A 16,609-nucleotide genomic window follows, 5' to 3' on the forward strand; every position below is an offset into this window, starting at 1 on the left:
CTCAACTGCAAAGCTCATGCCTTCAGATTTTACCATTGGGCAGCCCCTCCATGCTTCAGTCATCCAGACTTACACCATCTAAGTGTGTGGTCCTTCCAAAACCCTGGTTTCTCATATCCCTGTTCTCCTTGCCTCCACTTACACTGTCGTCTGCCTTTTCCCAGCCACCCACTTTATGGCTATAGACCTGGTTATTACCTATAATTGCACCCACCCTCCACAATGCTAAGGGGATTGACTCTCTCATGACTGTTACCCACTTCCCATTGACCTGATGACTCCCTCATGATTGCCACCTATTTCCCAGCTCGTTCTTTCCAATTATCCCCCAACTCCAACAATCCTGTGCCCCCCACCAGGACCTCAGTCCATTCATCCCGTGAACTCTCTCTGTCCCTCACTCTATTCTTGTCCTTACTTCCCCCTTTACCTGGCTTAGATCCTACAGTCCACCAGTATAATCATGTACTTGCATATGACCTCAACTCCTTTTCTTCTTTTCTCTTTGCTAATTGCACTCTTCCCGCCCCCCCCCCCTTTTTTCCCCTCTTCCCCTCTTATCTGTGCACCTGAACATGGCTGTAGGAGAACAGCCCATCATGATCACCAGACTCACCTTCAATTCATGGCCACCTATTTCAGATGGGTGCTTGGTGCTGCTCAGCCATTCACCATACTTCCCTAATCCAGTCATGCTCCTGTGTACCTAGGAAACCCTTTCACATCATCACCCCGTCTTCAAATCTTAAACATCTCCCTTTCATTCTCTGCTATACCCTGCTCCTAATCTGTCTAACAAAAGAAACAACCACCAAAAAAAAAAAAAAAAAGAATCCTTCTATACATTCTTACCACCCCCTCTGCCAAGCAACTTATGTCTGTACCCATTTAAACCTCCTTTCTTCACCTGTCTTCCTGTTAATAATGAACAAATTATCTGTATTCCCCAATACAGCTAATCTTGATACTGGATCCCACAACTTCTCACCTGTTCAAAGCAATAACTTTAACAATTCTGCCATCTCTCCCCATCATTATTTTTTCCCTCTCTACTGCCATTGTCTCCATCAGAATATAAAATGCTATATTACCTTCCATTTTTTTAAAAAAAGAATCTCTCCCTTGACCCTATATTCACCATCAGTTATAGCAATTTCTCCACTTACCATAAAGATAAATTCTTGAAGGAATTGGAGACACTAAGTATGGACAATCCCTCTCCCAGGCCCAGTTGAACCCAGTATAATCTGGCTTTCATTTCATTTACTCCCTAACATGCCCATATGATAGTCCCTAGTGACTCCCACATTACCAAATCCCATGGCCAGTTCCCAGTGGCTGTCATGCTGGCCACAGATCCCACCACCCCATCCCCAAACACTCTTCACTTAACTTCATGGAATCCACTTTCCCTGGTTTTCCTCCTGCTCTGGTGGCCATGCATGTTTCTCTCCTCTACTTGTTCTGCTCTAAATGCTGGAGGACCCAAGGGTCCATCCTGGAACCTTTCCTCTCCTCTAGCTCTGTTTGTTCCCTGGCTGATTTAATCTCAAACCATGGCATTATATACCATCATATTTGACAACTTCCTGAACTCTAGATTCATATCTCTGAACACCTACCCCCCATCTCTACTTGGATCCCAAATTATCTCAAACTCAACACATCTTAAACTCTTATTTCTATCTTAGTAATACCTCTTCTCCCCACTTCAACAAATGGCAAATCCATCCTTTCAGTTGCATGAGCCAAAAGCCTAAGCATCATCTTTCAGCCTCTTCTTGTTCTCACACCCCATATCCTATTACCTCCATAATCCCATTGGCTCTTCCTTGAAGACATGTCTCGAATCTGACCACTGCTTCTAACACTCCAGCTCTGGCTCAGGCTGTCATCAGTTCTCCCCTGCAATGGCCCCCCTGCCTCGAACCTCACCCCCTCTGTCTATTTGCAACAGAACTGTTGGAAGGATTCTTCCAAGATGTGCACCCAGTATGATACATTGCTACTCCAATCCCCCAGTGACTCTCCAGTTTACTTACAGGGAAAACCCCATAATTTCTTGGATCTCACATTGTTTCTCTGTCTCTCAGCTGGCTTCCATCACATGGGCTTACTGTTGTTCCTGGAAGATGAGGAACATTCTCCCATTCTGGTCTCTGCCTGGAAAGTGAATATCGGCATGGGTCATTGCCTCAGTTTCTTCAGGCCCATAGTCAAATGTCACCTTATCATGTCTCACCTAACCATCCATATAAAACATCAGCTCACCAACTACTTAACCTTTGTTATGGGTTGAATTTTGTCTCCCAAAAATACATTAAGTCCTAACCCCCAGTGAATGTGACCTTATTTGGAAATAGGGTCTTAGCAGATGATCAAATTAAGATGAGGTCATCAGGGTGGGCCCTAATCCAATAGACAATATGACTGATGTCCTTATAAAGAGGAGAACTTTGGATTCAGAGACACAGGGAGAGCACCATGTGGAGACTGGAGTTATGTTGCCACGAGCCACAGAACGAAGAGAAGCTAGGAGAAACGCCTGGAACAGATCCTTCCCTACAGGGACCGTGGCACTGCCACCCCTGGATCTTGGACTTCTAACCTCCAGAATTATGAGAGGATAGATTTCTGTTGTTCAAGCCACTCAGTCTGTGATACTTCGTTACAGCAATCCCAAGAAAACTAATGCAATCTCCTCACATTCCTGTCTTTATCTAGACCACACAACCATCTGATTTGCATTGTATTGCATTTGTTTATTGACTGACTTCATCAAGAATGATTTCCTTATAGAAGACAGGAACAACTATATTCTCTGATATATATGTATATATATTCCCAGAGCCTCAAAAGTTACCTACCGCCTAGACGTGCTCAATAAATATTTGTTGAATGAATAAATAAGGGAAGGAATAAATTCCTTAATCAAACTTCGACTGCCTCTACTGTGTGAGGAGCTGAGCTGAGCACTGTGACTTCACTGTGCCTAAGAGAAGGGAAATGTGTTTGGAGACAGGCACACAGTCTCTCTTGCACTTCATTCTACCCTAGCCTCGGTATTTTTCTAAACTCCTTAGTAATTAACCTGAGGATTCTTCCGCCAAGCACTCTTGCCTCAATTATCTCTGCTTCCAGATTAGACCAATCAATTCCTTATCATAAGAAAGAGAATAAGACCTGAGAATTCTCTTGTTTTTATTCTAAACTATGTCCCAGGGCATTTGTGAGCAAATTCGTATCAATGAACTTCCTTTTCATTTCTGTTACATCTTTAACTGACCATTCCCCAACCACACTGCTAACCTCCCCACACATATTGTGTGTTTAAAGTGTTTTTCTCACTCCTTCTCCCCTTTTTATACAAGTGTAGCTTTGCCTGCAAGTTCTTCAGCCACATCTTTGCCAGAGCACCAGCCCCTTAGTTTCTTAAATCCCTGTAAGATTACTGGATTAAAATTCAAAGATGAGAATCTGGTAAAAAGAAATACTCTGATATAAACTTGATGAAGAGAAAGAGAAATGTCGCCAGCCTTTTTCCATAACTCTTTCTTCTCAACTGAACTGTAAGTTTGCAGCTTGGTTCCTATCCTCCAAAAACTCTGGGAAAATAAAATCCTAAACCTAAAAGGACTCAGAAACTCTCAAATTTTAGGGGTCCCTGGCTGGCTCAGTCAGAAGAACATGTGACTCTTGATCTCGGGGCCGTGAGTTTGAATACCACACTGGGGGTAGAGATTACTTTAAAAAAAAAAAAAATCTTAAAAAAAAAAGTGTCAAACTTCAAAGTCAAGACAGTGAATGTCAACTGCCATACCCCAGTTGTACCAGCAGTTCCTTGGTGAGTCATGTTACCATTTATTTTTTTCTCTTCTTGGCTGAGAAATCATCGAAGTGTCTTTAACAAGGAAACATCCCAGTACAGACTGAGAAAGGCATTCCTTAGAATCCAAATAAAACATGTTCCCTTCTTCAAGCAGCTTTCCCAGATTGTATCCAAGGTAAAGACCCCTCCCGCTGAAGTATACCAAAGCCACTGAATTTGAATAGTTTGGACTCAATCACATCTGCTCTGGCCACCATTTTCCTCTATAGGCAGTACTGCTCTTTCCTCATAATATAAAGCTTTGAAAGATGAAGTCGTTATACTCTTCAATAATCTTCACAGTGCCTTTTACAGTATACAACAGACTCCCAAAAAGAGATATGGTAAGTGAACACAAGAATAGAAAAGGTAAGACTGAAGGAAACAGATCACCTGACCATGGGGCTCCCTGATGGGAGATATTCTCACCACTGCTCTAGCACCTGCTCATTTCCCAGAATCCATTGCATTCTTGCTTGGCGCATTTCATCACAGAGGTTGAATTCCACCACCACAAATTCCGAAGACTCTCCAATTGATCTCTTGTACTATAATTTTGTAGCAAATGCTTAAGTTGCTTGAGTGTTACCGCAAGCAGCCTCCAGTCACAAAGGGACACAGCTAAGTCTGTGAAGCAAGAACCACCATGGCTGAGGAATGAGAACATTCTGGGGTATCTGGACTCACCACGTGAGGGATTGTGTGGATTTCTAGAAGAAGAGAGCCAGTCCCTGACCCTGGAGAGTAAATTTCCCTCTCTCTTCATATTATAAGCTATAATCCCCTTTTTCTGGCTGGTTCATATTTCTTTCAGGAGAAAACGTAGCTACCAAACAAGGCAGTAAAAATTTGCACTCAATATCAGCATTATCTACAATAACCAAAAAGTGGAAGCAACTCAAATGTGCACCAACAGATCAACGAATAAGAAAACTGTGGTATATACATATAACAGAACAGTACTCTGCCTTAAAAAGGAAGGAAATCCTGACACCTCCTCCAACATGGATGAAACTTGAGGACAGTAGGCTGAGTGAAAAGCAGCCAGTCACCAAAAGTCACAAAAGGAAAAACATTGCTTGATTCCATTCATACAGACTACTGTACCTAAAATAGTCACATTCACAGAAATAGAAAGTAGAGTGGTGGTTCCAAGGGCTGGGGCAGAGGGGAATGAGGAGTTCTTGTGTAATGGGGACAGTTTCAGTCTTGCAGGATGAAAAAAGCTCTGGAGGTGGATGGTGGTGATGGCTGTACAACAATGAGAATGTGCTTAATACCACTGAACTGTGCAACTAAAAAATTCTAAGTTAGGTTCAGAAAAAAAAAAAAAAAACCTATCTGTTCTGATCAGGAAGCACAGGGAAGATACCAGGAATCCATGAATGAGCTTACATTTTGGCATCTAAACTGAGCCTCCAAAGTCAACAGGAAGTCCACCAGGTACAAGTTTTAAGAAGTATATTCCAAGATGAAGGGAAAGAGCAATAGAGAATGAAGCCTGCTTGGGAACCCATGGAAGTCTATACAGCTAGTGTGGATGGTCCATGTGAAGAGCTGATGGGAGAAAAGAATGGAAAAATGCACCAAAGCAAGAGTGTGGAAGACTTCTCATAGTAGAAGTTTGCACTTTCCCCTCTGAACTAGATTCCCCTCCGAACCTCCAAGGTGTCCAGGGGTTCCCACATGAACTCTCATGTCTGTTGAAGGAGTCATGCCTCCATTTAGCCTAAGAGAGAATATGAATGAGACCTAATGGATATGAATATGAATATGAATATGAATGAGACCTAATGGATATGAATATGAATATGAATATGAATGAGACCTAATGCTACTGCCTCTAGAAGCCACAAAAGAGCCCTCGGTTGGCCCCCTGATTTCTCTCCTGCCCAGCCCTGCTGCCCAGACTTTCAAATTAACCCGGGTGACCCCTTCCAAGAACTCCAAGATCTGGCAAAGACTAAATGTGGTCCTGCTTAGACAACCAAAAGGAAAGTATTAATAGTAGACCTCTTGGCAGAGAGCATGGTTATCCCTGCCCCAGCCTATGGGTAGAAGAACAGCCTGTCCTCTGGAGAGAACAGATAAGGGGTCCTTGTGGGGTGAAGGCCAGAGTTGCAGCACACCCAAATAGGCCAGGGCTTTAGTGCATACACTTTCTGGGATTCAATTTCTCAAAGCCCAGTAGAAAACCTGGCATTCTGCCCACTTTGTTCCATCATCTTTCTCAGCACATATACTGATACTGCATAAAATTGATAGTTATTCAGTAACATTTATCTCCCCTCTTCCTCTGTGATTTCCTTAAGGACAGGGGCTATTTTGTAATCTTTCTATTGGTGGTGCCTAGAAATGTGCTAAAAAAAAACTCAATAAATGAATAAATGGATGGATGGGTGGATGGATGAGTTCCCAATCTTGAAGGTAGCTTTCTCTTGCTGATACTACCCTCTCTGATAAAGATCTTACTTTACATAACAATGTAAATGTTGAAGTGGGAATACATGTGGACTTCCCAAGAGCTGATGCCCATGAGGTGAAGAACACCTGAGAATCCCACATCGCCTCACCTAGGTGCAGCGGTGGTGAAGAGGTTAGTTCTAGAATGCTCAGGAAGTTCTACAACTGAATTCAAAAGGCAGCTTCCCCTACATACAGTGTTTGGAATGCTCTGGGGATCTTTAGGATCTTCAACTATTATTGTTTCTTGAAGCCTCATAGTTTACATGTCAAATCTCAAAAGACACTGCTATTATGTCTTAGTTGTATTGGCTTTTCATTCTCACTTTTCTTCTTGCTTCCTCTTGAATGCAGTAGCTGAAATGGGAATAGTGTTCACCAAATAATAATGCTGCTGCTGCTGTAGCTGATAATGATAGCGAGCATTTAGTAAGCACTCACTATATGCCAGGATTTTACAGCATTTCACATGCATTATCTCATTTATGCCCCATACTATTACTAAGAGGTAGCTGCTATTAGTATCCCTACTTTATAGGTGAGAAAACAGGCACAGAAGAATTAAATAATTTGCCCAAGATCACACAGCTGGTAAGGAATGGATTTTTATCCAGTTTAGTATGGTTGAAAATTTTTCTAAGCTAGACTTCCTAAGCCAGATGGACAGTGTCCCTAGAGCTAGTAAGTCCTTTCCAACAATATCATGTCCATCTCCATATATAAGGTTGTATTGCTAACCAACACAGCAAAGATTATTGATTAAAGATGAGCTGTGGAATCATGTGCCCTGGGTTCAAGGCCTAGTTCTGTCATTGAGTAGCCTGTTAGTCTCTTGGGATTCTCATTCCCTCATTTATAAAATGAAGATTTAAATAAAAATTCATTGTAATGATTGAATGTAACAATATACAGAAAATGCTTGGCATATAATAAAGAATGTCACTATAGACTCTGGCCAAGAGAAGCTCAAACAGGCAAGCTTCCAGGACCCAGGCAGGTCGATGAAGTCAAGACGCTGGTCAACAAAACACCTCAGTACTCCAGAGAGGTGGGCATCTTCATTTACTATGGTTCTAGTGATATAACTTATAACATCCAAAAATGGGAACAGATTGGATTACCTCTTCTACATCAGAAGGCAGTCAAACAAAGTGCCCCATTGTGCCGCACCACTCCAGGGGCACCATTTTCAGAATAGAGCATGCCCCGTGATGTGATGAGCACTGGGTGTTACACGCAACTGATGAGTTATTGAACACTGCATCTGAAACTAAGGATGTACTATATGTACTATATGTTGGCTAATTGAATTTAAATTTTAAAAATTAAGAAAAAAGAATAGAGCGTGCCCTGTAGTCATCTACTCCTGCTGGACTCGTGCAGTGTGGTGGGCCCGCCAACAAACCTTTGCTCCCCTCCTTCTGTGGCCCATTTGTCCCCAAAGGCTGATTGCCTTGAGGAAATCAAGATGGACTGGAAACTAGGAATTGAGTCCCAGCTCTACAACTGACTAGCTGTCTAACCTTCACCAAGTTCTTTAACTTCCTTGAGCCTTGAGTAATTTATCTTTACAAGAGAGATGGTCACAATTGTCACTTACGGGTAATGGAAGGACTCAGTGAAATGACAATGTAATATGACCCATAAAAGTCTGGTAAGAGTATTAGTAGTTCCATACGAGTTTGTGTTGTTTGTTATTCTACTTTTCAGTGCAAGATCTGTTAGTCAGAAGGATTTTAACTAAATGATGCTAAACTCAGAACAGGTTTTGTAAATTATACATCCTGATCTTAGGAAAAGTTATCCTGTAAAATCCCATCTTTCCCTACCCTCTTAATTATAATTAAATTATAAATAAAATAAAATTATAAAATATATTAAAATTATAAATATATAAAATTATAAATAAATCTTAATTATAATAAATCTTAATTATAAATAAAATTACAAGATATATTAAATACAAATGTATTAAAATTATAACATATAATATATAGCATATAATATATAAATCATATATAAACGTATAATATATAAATCATATATAAAATTATAAATCTTAACTATCAATAAAGCCATCCAGAGTGTTTCCTGCCATCAGGGTCCCCCACATATCAAACATATAGTCCTATTCTCTTCCTATTAAGCAAAGAAGTGAGGTCCTTGGTAACCTTGCAAAACTTAAATCACCTCCACTTCCATAAGATGAAATCAGAGAGGGAGACAAACCATAAGAGACTCTTAACTCTAGGGAAAACTGAGGGTTGCTGGAGGGGAGGGGGTAACTGGGGGATGGGCATGAAGGAGGGCATGTGATGGAATGAGCACTGGGTGTTATATGCAACTGACGGATCACTAAACTCTACCTCTGAAACTAATAATATACTATATGTTAATTATTTTTAAATCAAAATAAAATAAAATAAAAATAAATCACCTCCACTTCCAGCATCCTCACTGCTTTCTGACTTCCCATTAACCCTGGCTCAGAAGTTGGGCTTGCAAATAAAGATGCCATTAAGCAGCTCTGCTTGCCCACCCCTGCAGGAGCAAGTGTCTCCCATGAAAGGGGACACAGAGCACATGCTCTCTGCCACCTCCCAGTTCTCCCTCCATGTCTGCTTGATTCTTCAGATCCCTAGTCTTGCTGCTTCTCTCTTGGTATCTCCAACTCCCTTCAAATGCAAAACACAGCTTCATCTTTTCTGGTTACAATCTTAGTTACATAACTAAAGGAGCACATACAGGGCCAAACACATGCCTTTAAAAGAAGGTGACCAGAGTCCAAAGTCAACCCATTTCCTCCCAAATCCTACCAAACTGCCCCTGCAGGTGATACTCCCAGATGATGTTTCCTGGACTTGTGGGTTTAGATGTTCTCAGACGTAGAAGTGTCTCTTGTCTCTTTCAGAATTGTATTGAATTACTTTCTGGATGAATATAAAATTTTACAAAGAACTCCTCCTTATGCACAGATTTAAAAATCTCATTGATGAGTTAAACCTGTCTAGTCATATATGAACACCTTATCTTAAACATTTAAAACATTCTTAATAATGGGGCGCCTGGCTGGCTCAGTCAGTAGAGCCTCCGACTCTTGATCTCAGGGTCGTGAGTTTGAGCCCCACACTGGGTGTGGAGCCTACTTTAATTAATTAATTAAACATCTTTTTTTTAAGATTTTATTTATTTATTTGACAGAGAGAGACACAGCGAGAGAGGGAACACGGCAGGGAGAGTGGGAGAGGGAGAAGCAGGCTTCCCACAGAGCAGGGAGCCCATTGCAGGGCTCAATCCCAGGACCCTGGGATCATGACCTGAGCCGAAGGCAGACGCTTAACGACTGAGCCACCCACACGCCCCTTAATTAAACAGTTTTAACAAAACTTTTAATTTTTCTAACGAAAAGAAGCCCTTAAGAAAGGAAAGTGTGGTGGTAGTGCTGTTGCTGTTAATGACGAATTTTCTTTGGCTTTGCTTCATAAGAATCTTGTATCTCTACTCTTCATAAGTAAAGGAAAAGTAATACATGCTCATTAGGGGAATAGTGACATACCCAAAGACGTTGACTGAACTAGAATCTCTGTCACTAAAATAGAATCTAGATATGGGCTGTTACTGTCACTTCTTGGCTTCTGGTTTGTAATTTTAGCACTTATCAGGGTCCAGTATGCTCTTTGGCAAGGTCTTGGAATTGGGGTACACTGCCACCAAGTGGTGGTAAATGCCATGCTCACATTAAAAATAAACAATCTGTGCCTGCGATTAATGGACCATCTCTTCAGCAAATACAGTATATGAACTAAGAATGGTCTACTTTTGAATAGTAAAATATAAGTCTTGATCGAAATAGAAGATTATTAACATTTTTCAAGATAATATAAGGCAATTTCAGAAAGAAAGAAATATGTGTGGTAACGACCGTCATTTAATTCCACAGAATTATTGAGCATCTACTGGTTTTAAGGAAAGGTCCCAAAGACAAGCAAGACCATAGTCCCTGAACTTCAGTAATTATGTAGATAATATACACAAATAACTGATTCACTACTCAACAAACATTACCAAGCCCCTACGACATAAGAGCTATAAGAAAAGTACTTTAAAAATGCTGTGAGAACAGAGAAAGGCAAGATTGATGCGGGCTGTGAAATTCAAAGAAGGATTCCCTAACAAGACAGAAATTTGGGGTTTTTTTAAAGATTTCTTTTTTTATTTATTTGAGAGAGAGAGAGAGTGCACGAGCAAGGGCCGGGAGCGGCAGCAGAGGGAGAGAGAGAGAAGCAGACTCCCTGCTGAGCAAGGAGCCCAATGCAGGGCTCAATCCCAGGACCCAGAAATCATGACCCGAGCCGAAGACAGATGCTCAACCGACTGAGCTACCCAGGTGCCGCAAGAGGACAGAAATTTGTGCATGGCTTTGAGAAATGGGTTATCTTTTGAAAATTAAAAGTGGCGGGGAAGGGCACTGTCATATAAACAGAGGAACTGATACTACTGAGGCACAGCTGTAGAAAGTATTTTTGGAGAAGGCGAACCTGGACAGGTAAGCTGGAGCAGGCATATGGACGACCTTGAGTGCACATTAAGAAATATGGATCGTCTGCCATATGCAATCAGGAAGACTGAAGCAGAGGGATGAAATGCTCATGGCCATGCACCAGCAAGAATCATCAGCTAACGGTTGGGCAGATAGAGGGGCTCACGTCTGTCTGCTTAGAGAACATGAGAGACGAGCGCATTCTAATTTTAGGACCCTAAACTTTTGCCGAGTCTTATTTTTCTGGGAGCTATGAGATGCATGGAGAGGTGAGAAGACCAGGAAGAGAGGAAGGGCCAGAGGGAGGGAAATAGGAGGGAAGTCTGATGAGCCCTTTCCCTGTCCCCAGCTGTCAGATGCCTGGTTAACATCCAGTAGTCACTGATTCCACAAGGCCAGGCGATAATTTGAGCTCAAACCTGCCTCAGGTTGGAGTCCTCAGAATCGATTTCTGCCAAAATAGCAAAGCCTGAACACACAATAGCACAACTGAAACTGATTCTTGAGATGGACTTTGAGACTGGCTTCAGTAATCAGCATTGCAAAAATGGCAATGGATGTCGCATCATAGGTCTGACAGTTTTAAAAAAAAAAATGGAGAAAAGCATTGTTCTCGTTGACATTATCCATGACTCCTTGTGCTTCCCAGCAGATGCCCACCATGGACGAAGGGGGCATGCTCTCCAAATGGAGGCTGGATGCCCTACACAGTGATGGTGGAGCCTCTGCCGGGCAAAGACACTGGACGGAATCGACGTTGACTCCCTTGCGCCACAAGTCCCACATGCGGCAGTACCTACAATCCGAGACTTGGTCAACAGCCAGAAAAATCAATATTGTTTCCTGGAAGTCCCCCCATGGGAGAGCTTGGGTGAGGTTGTTGAAGGTAACAGAAAAGTTTTGAAACCAGAAGATCCTCCTCTCATCTCCTGTTGTGCAATCTCACCATGGGGGAGACCTGCTAAAACCCAGCGGGACCATCCAGCCTGGGAAGCACCAAGTCTTTGTCTTGCACCATCTTCATTCAAGAGCCACACAGAACACTTTGCTAAAGAAAACCAGGCTCTGTGAACTCAGCTGAAGACATCCTGCTGGAGGAGGAAAGATGGGTGGTGCATGCCTCTAAGGGTGATCATGTGCAGGTCCCTGGACAGGCTTCTGGGGAGAGACGGCTTTTGGGAGTCAGATGAGCTGCCTGAGCTGTGTGAGTTCTCAGCCTCACCCCATCTGTTAAATTGAGGGCATGGACATGACAACTCATGGAGTGGACAGGAAGTTGCCACAGGAAATACTGGTGAGCCCCTCAACAGAGGGCCGTAGTGTTCACTAGGGTTCCATTACATTCAAGGGACGTCACTGTAGAGGTGGACTGGGGTGTGCTGGGCCATTCCTGCTGCCCTGCTGCCCTCCAAGGGGTAGACACTGAAGAAACCACCAAGCTGGGATGAGTTTTTGATACATGTAATGGACTTTTCCACAAAGTATATCTGCCCACACTGTGCGTGTAAGATGGGGGGAGGCTGCATCCATGCGTTGTATCATTTACAGTAATATCCGATTCTACCACCCTTGTCTGCTTTTGTACCTCAAGATCCCTGCAGGGGATCCCCACCATGCCACACTGCCAAGTACTTCTGGGGGTCACCAAGGGGTGTCTGCCATGTGATGTGCCCAAGTCATCAGCTAGCACCTGCTAGTTCATCTTCTTCCCCTCCCAGCAGGGGGTGCGGGGGCTGCATGGGAGGACCCCATCTCCACCTGCTGCATCACACATAGGCCAGCTTCCTCATCAGGGCACTGGCTACACCACGCAAACAGGTGACAGGTGCTTTCCCCGGAGCCCACACTGGGCAGGAGCTGCCCCAAATTCCCTTGCAGAAGGGGGCAGAATGCCTCAAATGGCAGGTTAAACAGGACTATACATCCTTTGACCCTCCTTCTAACCCTCCCCTTGAATGTGGGCTGGACGATGTGAATGTAATGCCATTCTGGCCCGTGACAGGACTAGCAGCTTCTGCCATGGTCTCTCGGGGCCCTGAGCTGCCATGTTACAGCATGACCATGCTGTTGGAGAGACCACACAGAGAAGCCCCAGAGAAAGAGTGGGGGCTCGCCTGAGCCAAACCATCCAGCCACCCCTGCCGACATGCCAGGGATGTGAGTGAAGCCATCTTGGGCCAGGTGAGCATCAGATCAACATCTGCACACGGTCTAATAGATGCATGCCACTCCCAGCCAAGCCCTGTCCAGCCTCAAGACCCACATAAACCCTGAGATCTAAAAAAATGGTGGTTGTGTGAAACCACTGAGTTTTGGAATAGGCTTTGTCAGGTGGCGGTGGATAATCGAACCCACTTCTTTCCCTGCTGCGTTGCTTTGTTTCACACCAACAGCGAAGCGATGTTGTTTGTGTCCTGACTTATGACTTGATTTTCAGTAGCGAAGGTTTATTTTATAACCACAACAACCATTAGAAACCCACACCTCGCCCCCCATACCCCAACCATGGGGAGAGTGGGCCAAGAAATCCTGTTCTCAGAATCACCCCATTCCTCGAACAACCGAGAATCGAGGCCACAAAGAGTGTGCCCGACCCTTGCATTCCCTCAGGATCAATTTTCTTTCTCACCAGAGGCTCCTCAGACTTTCATGCAAAGGCTCGCACACGTTCAGCCTGTGTGGCAGGAGATCCCACAGCTCAGAGGTAAAGCTGAAGCCTAGCAACATGTACTCTTCCTGTCCACTAGCAAAGGGGGATGTCATCACAATGCCCAAAGCTTTCTCTGGATCCAGGGAGGCTCCTGCCATGTCTCTTGTTAAGAAAAATGAGGCGCGGCCACACCGTCTTTGGGGTGATCCGTGGTGGACGTTTTGAGGGCAGCTGTCCTGCAGCCTGCGCACCCCGGACCGCCTCCTGTGGAAGCCTGAGCCGGCTGTGTAGCTTTCTCCCTTTGTCTCGTAACCATGTCCACCAACGAGAATGCTAATTCACCAGCTGCTCGCCTTAACAGATTCAAGAACAAGGGGAAAGACTGTACAGAAATGAGGCGGCGCCGAATAGAAGTTAATGTGGAGCTGAGGAAAGCTAAGAAGGATGACCAGATGCTGAAAAGGAGAAACGTAAGCTCGTTTCCTGATGATGCTACCTCTCCACTACAGGAAAACCACAACAACCGGGGCACTGTAAATTGGTCTGTTGATGACATTGTCAAAGGCATAAATAGCAACAATTTGGAAAGCCAGCTCCAGGCTACTCAAGCTGCTAGGAAACTGCTTTCTAGGGAAAAACAGCCCCCCATAGACAACATAATCCGGGCTGGTTTGATTCCAAAATTTGTGTCCTTCTTGGGCAGAACTGATTGTAGTCCCATTCAGTTTGAATCTGCTTGGGCTCTCACTAAAATTGCCTCTGGGACATCAGAACAGACCAAGGCTGCGGTAGATGAAGGTGTTATCCCGGCATTCATTTCTCTGTTGGCATCTTCCCATGCCCACATCAGTGAACAAGCTGTATGGGCTCTAGGAAACATTGCAGGTGATGGTTCAGTTTTTCGAGACTTGGTTATCCAGTATGGTGCAGTTGACCCACTATTGGCTCTCCTTGCAATTCCTGATATGTCATCTTTAACCTTACTTGGACACTTTCAAACCTTTGTCGCAACAAGAATCCTGCACCCCCACTAGATGCTGTTGAGCAGATTCTTCCTACCGTAGTTCGTCTCCTGCATCATGATGATCCAGAAGTATTGGCAGATACCTGCTGGGCCATTTCCTACCTACTGATGGTCCAAATGAACGGACTGAAATGGTTGTGAAAACAGGAGGTGTGCCTCAGCTTGTGAAGCTTCTAGGAGCTACTGAATTGCCCATTGTGACTCCTGCACTAAGAGCCATAGGAAATATCGTTACTGGGACAGATGAACAGACTCAGGTTGTAATAGATGCAGGAGCATTTGCTGTTTTTCCCAGCCTCCTAACGAACCCCAAAACTAATATTCAGAAGGAAGCTACATGGACAATGTCAAACATCACAGCTGGTCGCCAGGACCCGATACAGCAAGTTGTGAATCATGGATTAGTCCCATTCCTCGTTGGTGTTCTCTCTAAGGCAGACTTTAAGACACAAAAGGAAGCTGTCTGGGCTGTGACCAACTATACAAGTGGTGGGACAGTTGAAGAGATTGTATACCTCGTTCATTGTGGCATAATAGAACCATTGATGAACCTCTTAACTGCAAAAGACACCAAAATTATTCTGGTTATTCTGGATGCCATTTCAAACATCTTTCAGGCTGCTGAGAAACTAGGTGAAACTGAGAAACTTAGTATCATGATTGAAGAATGTGGAGGTTTGGACAAAACTGAAGCTCTACAAAACCATGAAAATGAGTCCGTGTACAAAGGTTCATTAAACTTGATTGAGAAGTATTTTTCTGTGGAGGAAGAGGAAGATCAGAATGTTGTGCCAGAAACTACCTCTGAAGGCTGTACGTTCCAAGTTCAGGATGGCACTCCCGGGACTTTTAACTTTTAGATTGTACAGCTGAGGCAGAAAGTTGTTTGTTGTGTACTCTGTTTGGTAGAAGTTTGTCTTACTGTTTCTCTACTAAGAACTCTTTTTAAATGTGTTTTGTTATTGTAGCACTTTTTACAACAAAACTCTACTTGACCAGTTCCAAACTGTACAACCTGTATGAAGCGCCTCCTCAGTGGGTTTCTTATTTCTATGTAGAATCTCCTCTCTTGCAGTGTCCTGTAAATAAAGATTAAATTCCACTCTTTTCTTTACAGAAAAAAAAAAGAAAAATGAGGCGCCTCCTAGGCCTCTTTCCTCCCAAGATGGGCCTGGATTTCAAGGACTTTAAAGGGTGGTGCTAGCACAGTCCAGGCCGAGGGTTTTCAATAGGTTTTGGCACATCAGCTGAACACGTTGGAATATTGTCAACACAGATTCCGGAGCCGCTCAGGGCTGTGCACGGGGGCGGTAACAGGTCAGATAAGATCTGTCTGGCATGCATTCTGCATGCAGAGAAGCATGAAGTCCTCTTGATTCAATTCCTGTCCATTTCAAGATAAATAGGGGATCTGGGTAAATAAGATTTTTTACAGTCACTTAGAGCTGGTGATGCAGAGATTGACAACCGTGTATCAAGTTCACTCCATTTGGGGATCTGGGGGGGCCTAAGCACTTACTACATCAGAACATACTGGCCTTTCTTATATGGGCCTTTTAAAATTTTTATGCTTGACTGTCAAGTCAGTGTGTGTGTTAACCGGGAAGCCCTAAAACAGCGTGACAAAGATGCACCTCACCTATAGAATAATGGAGATCCAGGAGCAGACAGAATCTCACAGCTGGTGCTAGTAGCCCATGAATCAGCCAGCAAGGTGTCATTTTTATAGCACTTCTAGTTACCTGTTTCAACAGTGTGGCAAGGTAGCTACTATTTCCCTCCCTGACAGTTGAGAAAAACAGGAGCCCACAGAAATTACGACCAAAATAATACGTGGCAGAGATTTCAAACGTGGCTTTTCTGAAGCCAGATCTGTGATCTTGAGGTTCACCTGACTACCTGTAGTGAACACCTCTTGCTTTTGCCTACCCAGAAGTGGTGCCAACTTCTTCTTCTAGTGCACCTTGTTTTCCTCTGGGGAGTCAGCCCTTCCCTTGATGATGCAGTCTTGATAAGAATGGCTCAAGATCCTCCCCATCTTCCAATCTCCAGACAAGGATTCCC

General features: G+C 43.6%; 1 pseudogene; it reads left to right on the top strand.

Annotated features, from left to right (window-relative positions):
• The first annotated feature begins 13,835 nt into the window (after positions 1–13,835).
• LOC114197855 (importin subunit alpha-1 pseudogene) lies at positions 13,836–15,538 on the top strand (annotated as a pseudogene).
• Positions 15,539–16,609: the final 1,071 nt, after the last annotated feature.

This window comes from Eumetopias jubatus, unplaced genomic scaffold, assembly GCF_037043125.1.
Source record: "Eumetopias jubatus isolate StellerSeaLion01/CBP00866 unplaced genomic scaffold, mEumJub1_p1.0 scaffold_10, whole genome shotgun sequence".
Classification (NCBI taxonomy): Eukaryota; Metazoa; Chordata; class Mammalia; order Carnivora; family Otariidae; genus Eumetopias; species Eumetopias jubatus.